General features: G+C 36.9%; 1 protein-coding gene across 3 annotated transcripts in view; it reads left to right on the forward strand.

Moving 5' to 3' along the window:
• Positions 1-9,087: 9,087 nt before the first annotated feature.
• Positions 9,088-12,846, forward strand: part of LOC149779700 (ketohexokinase-like) — a 59,314-nt gene continuing 55,555 nt past the window's right edge. For 2 of the 3 annotated variants that reach the window (XM_089940552.1, XM_089940554.1), the window contains exon 1: positions 9,098-9,168. The gene's annotated coding sequence lies outside the window, so the exon portion shown is untranslated. Of the gene's footprint in view, positions 9,169-12,846 lie in introns of all 3 variants that reach the window. The other variant, XM_089940553.1, reaches the window with a different exon arrangement.

A 12,846-nucleotide genomic window follows, 5' to 3' on the forward strand; every position in this document is an offset into this window, starting at 1 on the left:
ACAACTCCATAGTATTTGTCAATTTTGCCACAAGCATTATACAGTGCCTTTGACACAGTAATTGGTCTTACATCATTTGTCCAATGCTTGTAGCATGATTAGGGGCCATCCATTTAGTAGGTATGCAAAAATCTGGGAAAGCTCAACTACCTCGCAGAAACGATCAAGGATTAATGATAACGTGTTTAATAAAACATAGTCCACCGACATTGAATGTCTGAAATAAGCTGCGTGACTTTAAAAAGTTTGTCTAGCATCCGCTAAAATTCAAACGCTGACTGAAACCAGTTGAACAGGTTATGTATTGGACAAATTGTTATCGATGTTTCACACATCCCTGCCCTTCCATATGCAATCATATGCATTTGGGTTAATCCACCCCCCCCATGCAGACGTACTAAATGGACGGCCCCTTGAATGCCCACCAGAAGAGGGAGCAAATAATTTTGTGACATTTGTGTATCTGACAGTCCGTTATCTTTTTTATTTCTGCACAACTTTTGCTTCACACAATCCACCTTTACCAAAAACTTTTTAGAAGACTTGCATTTGGAATAAGGAACAGGGTTTATAGCGGACCTCAAGAACCTTAAATTTCATTTTAAACTTAAAAACCGAAGAAAAAAATTGGAAAAATTCAAGGAAATCTAAATAAGTGAGGAAAAAACCCCAAAGGTTGGAAAAACTGAACAGCTCTGCCCTCCTCCCACAAAAAGATGCATTTTTGTACATTTTTTGTTGCTGTTGGGCTAGCCCAGCAGTTGAGAAAGCGTGTGAATTATGCAAATAAAAAATGACCGGTCATTTTATTATATCATTCATTTCAAACTCGTAATGGCATATCATTGTCAAGATTTTTAGAAAGCGCAACAGTTGTAGACAGTTTGAAGATAATTTTGAAAATTGTAACTGATGTGCTTAGTCTGAAGATTTTTGAATTAAGTGAGTCTGGCATGTAATCCAAACTGGCTAATGTATTGCCAACAAGGTGGAAATAGTACATGTAGCTAGTGATGTCACTACAAAGGCTAGAAAATGTTTCACTATAAGAGTAGTCAACTCTTGGACCAAAATCAGCACACCATATAACAATTTCACAACTTCTCAATCACCAGGTATATAATTTTAATAGGTCCAATCACCAGCTTAAGAGATGCAGATTTCTGGCTGCACCTTTGGCAATTGTTGGTGCAAACTATCGACATAAACACTGACAGCTTCATTGTATTCTTGAGGAGTGTTAAGTATCATCTCAACTTTAAATTTACGTTTTCAGGTACAACAAAGCGTGTATTAAAAACAACAGAAACGTCTATTTACATTTTCTGATTTGCCTGGAATGTTTTAAATCTGGTTAAACCAAAGTGAAGTGAATTCAAATTTACAATCTGGGATGATTTACCCCCCTCCCCCCCCCATTACCCTAGATGGAACAACATGGGGGTGACATTGTCACTGTTGATTTAATTCACTTGAAGAAATAGGGAATTTCAACTACATTTATTTAGCTTAAGATTATACAAATAATATTTTGACATGGTTGCAAATTCACCTGCAGGTCTCCAAATGTTGGAAAATACTGACTACATGCTGTTGTTAGATTTTAACTTGAGATAAGCTTCTGTCATACTGTCTTAGGATTTATCAGGGGATAAACATGAATATGTAATATTACTACTTAAAAATGTGCAATTCAAAGTACCATTAACAAGGTTACTGGCAATGGTATAACTAGTTTCCAACTAAGTTTTTGCTTTTCAATTCAAAACTTGAAGTATGCATGAAGGTTGGAAAGGGGCTGACAGAGCATGCAAGGAATAAAGTAGAGGAAAACAAGGCTCTTGAAAACCAGCTAGATGAGAAGTTGCAAGAGCTTGAAATATTCCATAGTTAGAAACTGCATAGATTCTATGATGGGAATTGGAATGTAGTGAACAGTGTAGTATCAAATGTATATAAAACAGCATGCCTAAATATGACATTGGCTAAATGTTTACATTTCTTTAATGGATTATTTGCCGGGGCAGTTTGCATGAGGACATTTAAGTTGAAATTTCATGGCACTTAAAACAAATATCCATAAATTTTAAAATTGAATATCACTTGTAACCCTGAAAGAAGACAATGGGGTCAAACGGGAGCTGCCTTGGCAAATGCATATGCCAATTTGGATCACTTTGGTGGTGCCCCATGTGAGCATTGCATTTGGAAATCAAATTTTAAACAGGTTTTATATAATAATGAACTTAAATTTTCTTCCATCACTTTTAAAATTACTTTCTGTGGATATATTTTTTTAAAATTACTAATGCACTGGGGCCCCCCTGTGTGGATTGGACCAAATAGGTTCAAATCGGCCTACGGTTGGCCCTAGAGTCAACTCTGAGGTTGAGGTCACTTAATGCAGAAACATGTTTTCTGTCCATTAGTTCATTGAACCAGACAAAGCTTTTAGATCGTGGATGGACTGTACTGTAGTTAAGAAGGAAGCCTGTCTAATTTTGGTAAAATGTTAAGGTCATACATGAAAGAAAGTTGTTTTTGCACAATAACTATACTTCTGCATACATGGATTACTTGCATTTATTGTTTGGAAAAAGCTTGATTTTGGGAGGATCGTAACTGAAAGAAGAAAAATGGTTTGTGCAACCAAAATTTATATCTCGGCTAAGTACTTTGCTAGTGTGTGGATGGTTCACTCGGGGCGTGCAAGGAACCTGTTCATATTTTGGTTGAGGTAAACATAAGAAAGTTGGTTATTGCATGGTTCAACACACTTACCATGACTAAAGTTTGTGGACTGCTAGCATTAGAAAAGAGAAGCCTGTTTGGCCCAGAAAGACCATGTATGGAATGGATTTATACAAGAACGTTTGTTCATGAGTGAGTTACTTAACCAACATTTGTGGATGACTTGAAGAATGGGTAAGAAAGAAACATTATGGCACTTGTAGTCGATTGTGATGGCCATGGCAGAGGTAATGAAAAATGATGGCTTCTGTGCAGCAAGTTTGATTTTGACTAGAAGTGGAGGTTATTGAGAAGACTCATTAATGGTTAATTAAATCATCCAAGTCAGATGTGTCCTGTTGCAGCCTTCTAAAGGTGTATGAATTCATCACTACATACTGCTCCAGTAGGCAAGTGGTTAGTGTCTGCATCAGATGCGGGAGGTCGATGGTTCGAACCTTGGATGAGTCATGCCAAAGACTTGTAAAAATGGTCCTAGTATCTGCCTTGCTTGGTGCTCAGTATTAAGAGGTTAATGTTGGGACTGGTCAGCCTGGTGTCGTGATAATGTGACTGAGTGGTACATGATGCTACATGTCTGGCATGATGCCCTTGTACTAGAGATCACTATAAAATGACACACTGCAGATATCATAGCGATATGAGTGCATTTTTTTTTTTAAAGCTATGTTAATAATCCAGATCACTCTTGTCGCTACATAATGGCATTGTGATAATTTCTGCGATGATGGACTATCAGTTTCCGAACTACTACCATAATAATTCATCGCAAGTGGTAATAGAACATTTGATGGTGATCTGTCATAACAAGTAATAATCAAAACTGAGAAAAAAAGAAAAGTCACATGTATGAATGCAGGTCTTCATTGTGCATTGTGAGCCATTAGCTAGATCTCGCTGCAAGATTGCCTCCCCTACTGAGGAAAATAATGTTTGACTGCATGAGTATATGCATGAGAAAGGCACTTGGCTGCCAAACTCTGCGTGATATGGCTTAGAAAGGCTGCCAAACCTCTGCGTGATGTGGTTTGGAAAGGCTGCCAAACCTCTGCGTGATGTGGCTTGGAAAGGCTGCCAAACCTCTGCATGTTATGGCTTGTAGTGTGTTTAAAATACTAAAATCAGCAATAACATGGAGAAACAAAACAAAAAGAAGTCAAATCGGCAGGAGAAAACCACTATTCTCGCAGTTAGACGAAAACGTATTCGTGACAGCAAAGGATTATGACATCGTAAATAAACATGATTAGTTGGCACCGATACAATCAAATGACATGGCGGGAGATCCGGAGGAAAGCTGTAAAGAACACATGCACTTGTAATGCTTGCCGAGACGCGTTATAGCTACCGTTGAGTGCGTCACAGACTAGATTTACAGAAATTGTAGATGTGATGTTGATACTACCAGACGATACTTTACGACATCAACTGTTGGATCGTTCTTATGTTGGAGAATACTTGAGGGATTTTCAAAAAAAAAATATTCTTCAATTATGTCACTGAGAACATCATCCATTTTAGCGTAATCCAACCCGGGTAGTTTGAATGTAGGCAGCTGGTCTTATGTGATCTTAAAATAATTAAGAAATGTGGTTTTGAATTTAACGCCGTTTACATCCATCATATGACCCTTGTGAATTGCTGTGTCTGTTATAGATGCTTGAATGAGTTTTGCGTCAGATTTCATCAGATGCTGAACTAACACAGCGATTTTGTTTAAGATAATCATTTTGGTACTGAACTATATATTTCTCCATCAGATCCCTTCGATTTCTTTTTTCAGATCTGTATTCCTCCGCTAATAAATCAACTTATACCGAAGTAGGTTATTTAATCTATGTATCCCTTTAGGAAGTCTTAAACTCCCATGAAATATATCATCATAAAACCATGCCATGTATTCTTTACCATCCGGCTTTTTCTCTGTTTTCCGGTAGGGAGGATCTACTTTAACATTCCATTGCAAATTGTTTTATAATGATGAAAATTTAGATTTTTCATGAGTACTTGTTTATCTGATAAATAATCTGGTCGTTGTGTTGGTGGTCCAACATTCAGCGGCTATCCCAGGTATGATGTCGTAGCCTCAGCTTGATTTGTTGTGGTTGAGGCTACGAACTGGTCCCATATTATGTAATGGAGCAACAAAAAAAATCACTAAAGTCGGATAAACAAACTGTGCAGAAATCTACTACATAAGTATAATCATGTTGTGAAAGAAGTTTAGCTTAATTTGAATTTATTAAGCCCTTACACGATAAAATAAATTGGCATGATTACACTAACCTCATTGTGTCTGCCATGATAAATAACGTGAGACTCTCGCTGTGACCCCTTTTCTCCTTGAGGCTTGCCAGGCCATTTTTGGATATTCTACGCTATGTTTTTATCAATCAAGAGGCGAATAATGGCTTCTTGGTGGAATTTCAAAGTTGCCGACAAACCGTATTTACTTTTAATGCGCAGAATTTCTGACTCAAACCGCGTCAAATGTTTACTAAGATTTGTGTACGTTTCCAAATAAGGCCTCAATGTCCTTATATGGCACACAAACAAACGAGGCTGAGGACGAAAGTAATCATTATTTGAACTAATATGGCGGACGATCTAAACGAAAATAACGGATAAAAAAAGGTAAATAAGATTTTGCAACTATTTCTACAATGATTTTCGATACTTCCGGTATTAAATAAGAGGACTACTCAATTTATTGGATTATATGCAAGGAATATGTTCAAATTGTTGATATTAGGCTAAAAGAGCGCCGGGTGTGATTCACACCCAGCTTGCTCCATTGACATGTATATGTTCATGTTAGTACCCTGTCCACGAGGTAGGAGTAAGGGTACTAATATTAGTACTACGGCTATCCCAGCACGGTTCTGATCGACGACTTGTATATATCGACGGCGTAATTAGGCGTTGATATTTCAATGGCGGCACTTAGTGTTGGTTTTTGTACTTTGATAGCGATGTTTGATTCATGTATTTACTCGATTTGATAGGCTCCTGTGGTTTTGCAAGAATACCGGTGAATTGTTGGCGTGTAATCGACCAAATGCTTTTTGTCTGATATTTGGCCAACTATAAAAAAGTCGTAATTGTGCCAGTGCAATTTCAAGTGTTGGACCGTTAGGAGCTTTTATCGGAGTCAGAAAATCAGTATCGAATTCTTGCTGTGTTGACGTCGCTGATATCATTGCGTTCGTCGGCGGTCTTGTGTTAGCAATGATCTGTTCTAGTCTTATTGTTATTTCTGCGGTCATTATTATCTACGGCGGATTCTAAATGTGGCGCTGGAAACATTGGCAACGGTGGGTTGGCGTTCTTGTGATATCAATAATAAATATCTCTAATTGCAGCAAATTCATTGTCTGATATTACACCATCGTTTAACCCCGTTGACAGTATCGATATATTTATTAACGCATATGTCTTAGCGTAACTTATTTCTGTGTGCTCGTGCAATTTTTTTTACTGGTACATGTAAATATTTTTCGCGATAATATTGAGTATACCAGCAACACCGACAACAACAGAGACACCGATTCCAACCATGGGTGGTATCACGTGCGTCGCTGATAATGTGCCGATTAACGTCGTTGTTCCTGTGACCAGCGAGGAAACCGCGTATACAACATTGTCGATGACGATGAATCGTCTGCGATATTTTTTGTTTTGTTTTATCATGTGTTCGTCGATGATTTCATCCAGCGATGCCTTCCACGCACATGCTTGATTATATCGAAAGGATTGTGTGGGATTCATTATATGTTATCCAAAGCATATAATTGAGGTGTTTTCGTCGAGACGAATTCCAGACAACACAAATATCTCCCTGTGGTTAATTTTTTGTTTTCTGGTTCCAGTGTGAATATTTCCCCGATATATTGAGTTAACACGACTGAGGAGGTTCCGAAAAATCTATCGGTGGAATGACGCCATGAATACGTTGTATCTATCTGAAATGTATCGGGGCTAAACACGGAGAGCCTGTACACCCCGGTAACCTGTGCGACATTTGTGATAGAGTCGTTTTTTGGTGCACATATTTCTGATCCATACCTCACTATGTATACCATGAGCAGGGTCATATGAATTACACCATTGGCATTTTTTTAATTATTTTATAGAGTTAAGTGTTTATCGAATTGATTCTTGAATTGATGCTGGTGAGCTCATTGTTAATAATTTCGATTGTTGTTTTAACGTTGACTAGATGAACAAGTTGTGTGTGAAGTTCCGAGAGCTTGGTGTTGATGACCGTTGGATTTCCACAGAAATTGTCCATGGTTCTATCTATGTTTCTACGAATTTGCACACAGAAAAGGAAAAGAATAACCATGTTTCATCTCTTTCCAAAATAATTTTTGACCATATACCGGTACTGCACCCAATTCGTCGTTTTAATGTTGGTAATACTTTATCTGTCACTGTTTTAAAAACTTTACCCTAATGGAATTACCCCATCCTTGCTGGCTGTGCCAACTTCATGTTCTGGGTCTTTCTTAGGATCATGTCTGGCCTACATTATGAGTCGGTGCCCTTGAGCGCGTCCTCGTTCCTTTTGGGACGATCATTCCATCAACACGCTGAGAGAAACACTATAAAGAGAAGAAAAATGTCGTCTCTTGATAAATACTAGGGCTTGAGATTCATCAATATGTAATTGAAAATATCCCCTATCTTTATTAGTAAAAGATATTGTTCGATAACATTGATAATTTTAATGCATGCGTTATCACATGACGAACAACCTACCCTCCCTACACCTACGTAAAGATGTGGGACATTGTGGCATGGACAAGTCATAATTATTACAGGTCGTCAAAAAGTTCTCTATTCATAGATAAAATTTGGGGATGGTGCGATATTATTGTGAGCATTGCTATTAATGAAATAGTGTGGTCACAAGACTAAATCTCCAAACGGTTGGTTTCTGGTAGTTTCCAGTGCCCCCCCCCCCCCCTTGTGTCATTAATGTTTGAACATTAATATCATTTAAAACATGATGATCTTGTGTTTGTAATTCATCAACGGAATAAAACCAACGAACTCTAACAATTTTTGTTTTTAAATACAAATCAAATGTAAGGAGATACAATGAGACTGACGCAATAAATGTGATTACAATATTTTTTAACAAGTTACTTTGTTGTAACACTAATGCTTCATGTTTTTAGAAACTTTAGTTATGTCTCAAACGTTTGGTTAGTGGGGGCACAAGAAAGACTCATTGACACTCTGTCAACCTGCATATCGTGCACATAATATGCACGAATGGACGGATATTGTAGTTGTCTGGTCAGACAAGATATGGAACCTTGGCAAAGTTTGGCGCATTTAAAGGAAGATAGAGAAGACACGTTCTTCTTCTTGATTAATTAGATCTCAAATTGTGAAAAACGAAGTTGCAGCTGATTGCGTCTTTCTGATAAACGGCTAGAGAAATATTGTTACTACGTTGGGCACGTAATGAGGATGTCCCAAGAACGGATACCCAAGTTAACCCTAAGATGGACACCAGCTGATAAGCGTAAATGCGGACGGCCAAAGAAAACCTGGCATTGGACAGTGATGACCGAGCTGGAAGAGACGAGACTTTCCCGAGGGCGAGACACAAGTTATAGAATACGCATTATCTTGTCTGCTCTCTGTATCTCTCTTTTCTGAAAAGCTTGAAATCCACGGCGGACCTGGTATACTTATAAATATTTCATATATATATATATATATATATATTATATATATATATATATATATATAGAGAGAGAGAGAGAGAGAGAGAGAGAGAGGAGAGAGAGAGAGAGAGAGATTTGAAGTATTGATATTATTACCACGAGTAATAATGCTATCATTATTATTATTATTATTATTATTAAAAGACCAAACCTAATCTTATCTAAGACGATGATTTTTGTTGTTTTTGCATATGATGGCGTAGATAATTCTTTATCAGTTCCATGTCATTTTGCCGTTGCCATGGTTTCAATAAATTTCGGAATTTTCCCACCTCAGGTTGAGATATTTTAATATTTTTTAAATTGTTTTTTTTAATGAATTTTTCACTGAACATTGGTATTAAGAATTCAAAATATTACAGATTAAAATACAGTCAAAATTGTAAAAAGAAAGAATCGGTATGCGTCACGTGTATTATATATGCGTCTCAAAAAGATCCTACAAAGGAAAGATCATAAGAATGATAATTCAAAATCACGTTTTGAGGAAAGATTTAGGGAAAGGTTTTGAATACTGTAGCCAGTACATGTACAGTAAATAGGTCTTCTACATACACTTACAAGTCAGGGGATGTAACTCCTACATGCACTGATAATTTAATTGGGTCAACGACCTGGGCAAAGAGAAAGCTGACTGTTTCACGAGTGTTTGTGATACCGAAAGGCCATTTTACAGGTTTATATATAGTATTTGTTTTTAAAATATTTAAGTGGTGTTTAAATGCAGATGCGAAATGTGTCATTTCAGTCAAGTTTATTGTGCGGGTTTTAATATATCAACAAGGTAGGTGCCCTGTATAACCCGATTTTCGATACCATCACAATGACATACACAGCTTTTAAATTCTACTCTCGTAGTTAACAGCATATATACACTTATTTATTAAGAATGCATTAGTTTAGAGAATATGCTGATCCCGTCACAGAATCACCGCATTTCTAGGTAACACTACTAAATTAACATGCACAGAAAATTTAAATTGAAGACAACATTCACACTAACTGCCTCAGTAATTGGTACCTTCAGATGGTAATCTTTCAAAAATTGGTACCCACGGTTAGACAGTAATCTTTCAAAAATTGGTACCCACGGTTAGACAGTAATCTTTCAATGCCTGGTACCCACGGTTAGACAGTAATCTTTCAAAAATTGGTACCCCGGTTAGACAGTAATCTTTCAATGCCTGGTACCCACGGTTAGACAGTAATCTTTCAAAAATTGGTACCCACGAGTAGACAGTAATCTTTCAATGCCTAGTACCTTTGGTCAGCCAGTAATCTTCTGTTGGAATTGGGGATCAGATTAGCAGCAGTAGCAACAAATTTGAAGAATTGCTCACGTAATCTGTGATGATACAATTCTTTTTATATGTCACAAATGGTCACCCGTGAAACTTCTTTATTTTCCTATGTTTAAGTGCAGTGTAGACCATTTGTGAGTTTATAAATTTATCGTGCAGTACTCCATCTCATCACAGTGAAAATCGAATATTAACATAATAAGCATACATACTTATATGCATATACGTATGCACGCACGCTACATACATACATACGTACACAAACACACACACCACACACATACATACATACACAAATACATACATACATACACACACATACATTGATACATACAGACATACATACATACATACACACACACATACATACATACATACATACATACATACATACATACATGCATACATACACATACATACATACTGACAGACTGTTCATTAAAAAAGCTGACTCTTGTTTTCAAACTGCTGCCTTGGTCGTGAATGGGATAAGTCACAAATATTTTATTATCATTTCGACTTTTATAGGTATGTACTTAATGACTCGCTTTCAAAAGATACTGTTTTTTATTTATTTATTTATTTATTTATTTATTTATTTATTTTTATAAATTATGTATTGAAATAAGTGTTTCATCATGAAAATAATAACCAGAGCTTGATCTTAGACAGTGTTTACCTGTTTGGATCTTACCCTCTAAAAATAAAGACTTGATAATGTGACTTTATTATATAGAGGGTACGATCCACTAATAATGACTTGATAATGTGACTTTATTATATAGAGGGTACGATCCACTAATGAAGACTTGATAATGTGACTTTATTGTATAGAGGGTAGGATCTATTAATGAAGACTTGATAATGTGACTTTATTATATAGAGGGTAGGATCTACTAATAATGACTTGATAATGTGACTTTATTATATAGAGGGTACGATCTACTAATGAAGACTTGATAATGTGACTTTATTATATAGAGGGTAGGATCTACTAATAATGACTTGATAATGTGACTTTATTATATAGAGGGTGGGATCTACTAATAATGACTTGATAATGTGACTTTATTATATAGAGGGTAGGATCTACTAATAATGACTTGATAATGTGACTTTATTATATAGAGGGTAGGATCTACTAATAATGACTTGATAATGTGACTTTATTATATAGAGGGTACGATCTACTAATGAGTAAGCACTTTTATAGCGTCATTAGAGGGTACAGTCAGTAAAAAGTAAACACCGCCTGACGTCATTTGAGATAACTATCCATAAAAAAATAAATGCTGTCTAACGTCATTAACGGGTACAATATTTAAAAAGTAAACACTGTCTAACGTAGTTTTCTAAAGAAGAATTTACATTATATTGTTTGTCTTTTAAACGTAACCCTTTGTTTTTAACTCACCTGGCCGTACGGCCAAGCAAGTTTCTAGTGTGATCCTGTATCAGTTGTGCATCCGTCAAGAATTGCTATTTTAGCTTCTTCACGAACACCGCGGAACCAACTTCAACCAATTGTAGCAGAGTGCATCCTGGCATTAAGACCTTTCGGGGTGCGGACAAATTATGCTGAATCACCGTCAAATTTAGCCGCAATTCCTAAAAATAGAAAATGAAACCTTAAAGATCTTCTCAAAAACACGCAACAGAATTTGACAGAAAGCATATATATATGAAAACCTTTCAAGCTTGCAAAAATGATGCCTATCTAGTATCAAACATGGCCACCGTTACTATATATACATCTATACTTGTTTTTTTTTAAAAAAAAGCTAAGCAGACTTGGATCAAATTTGAAAGATAACACACTGGAAAGCAGCTTTGACAGCCGGTTCCTGTTGATGTGGTTTGACAACCCATGGCTTGCAAATTTGCCCGGCAAGAAGACATTTGAGTTTTGTGATGCCCGTCAGCTATCAAATATGGCCGCCATATTCAGATGGGGAAAAATTTTAAATGACAAAAGCAAAACACCTGCCGAACAGAATTTGAAAACATTTGATAGAAAATTTCAGTCACGAAAATCGTTCAAATGTTCACAAATGATACCGATTAATCATCAATTGTTGCCGTCCTTACAATAAATATAAGCAAACTTACAACAACTTTCGGGGGCCCCGAGTGGCCGAGTGGTCTAAAGCGCTCTTCGTTACGGATCACTGCCATCTCACCTCTGTCTGCGGCGGTTCGAGTCTAGGATTCAGCCAATGTGGGTATGTGAGAAAGCTTGCCAGTAGCTTCTCGTGGGTCGGTGGTTCTTTCCGGTGTTTTCCCGGGTTCTTCCTCCACCATTAATACTGGCCGCCATGTATAGCCTATCATGTGCTGAAAAATGGCGTTAAACCCCACAACAACAACAACAACAACAACTTTCTCTCACGAAGGTTTTCTTCTTTTAATCTATCACCGTGTTCTGAGTTGACAAAGGCATGCATTGAATTGAATAATGTGAGTAACGAGTCGAGTCAGGCGAGTATTGCGTACAGAAAAGCGAGTATAGAGTCAAGTCAGGCGAGTAATGCGTACAGAAAAGCGAATATCGAGTCAAGTAAGGAGTATTGCGTACAGAAAACCGAGCGTCATTCGAGAAAAGCGAGTATCAAGTAAAAAAAAGCACGTATTGCGTTCAGATACGTATAGAGTCAGGAAAACTGAGTATCGAGTCGAGAAAACAGAGTATCAGGTTGGGAAAAGCTAGTATCGATTCAGGAAAAGCGAGTATCGAGTGCAACAAAGGCGAGCATCGAGTACAGGACATTAATTAAAAACTGAGCACAAGAATAACCATACAAAGAATATAATATTCCTGCATAATAAAATAGATATACAAAGAAACAGTTTCTCTGCGGTTTTTAATTATTGGCTAGGGTCATATCAAATCGACGTTTTATGTTGCATACTAAAGTTTGAAAATTACATCTTCACTTTTTTTTATTGAATGTCCCTGAAGCTCAGTAGTCCCTATTAAAATCTAGTTGTGTACATTAATAGTGCGACTCAAGGTACATTATTTATGATTGGAGACTGCTAATTTACACAGTGGA

This window comes from Sinohyriopsis cumingii, chromosome 17, assembly GCF_028554795.1.
Source record: "Sinohyriopsis cumingii isolate HCF-2022 chromosome 17, ASM2855479v2, whole genome shotgun sequence".
Classification (NCBI taxonomy): Eukaryota; Metazoa; Mollusca; class Bivalvia; order Unionida; family Unionidae; genus Sinohyriopsis; species Sinohyriopsis cumingii.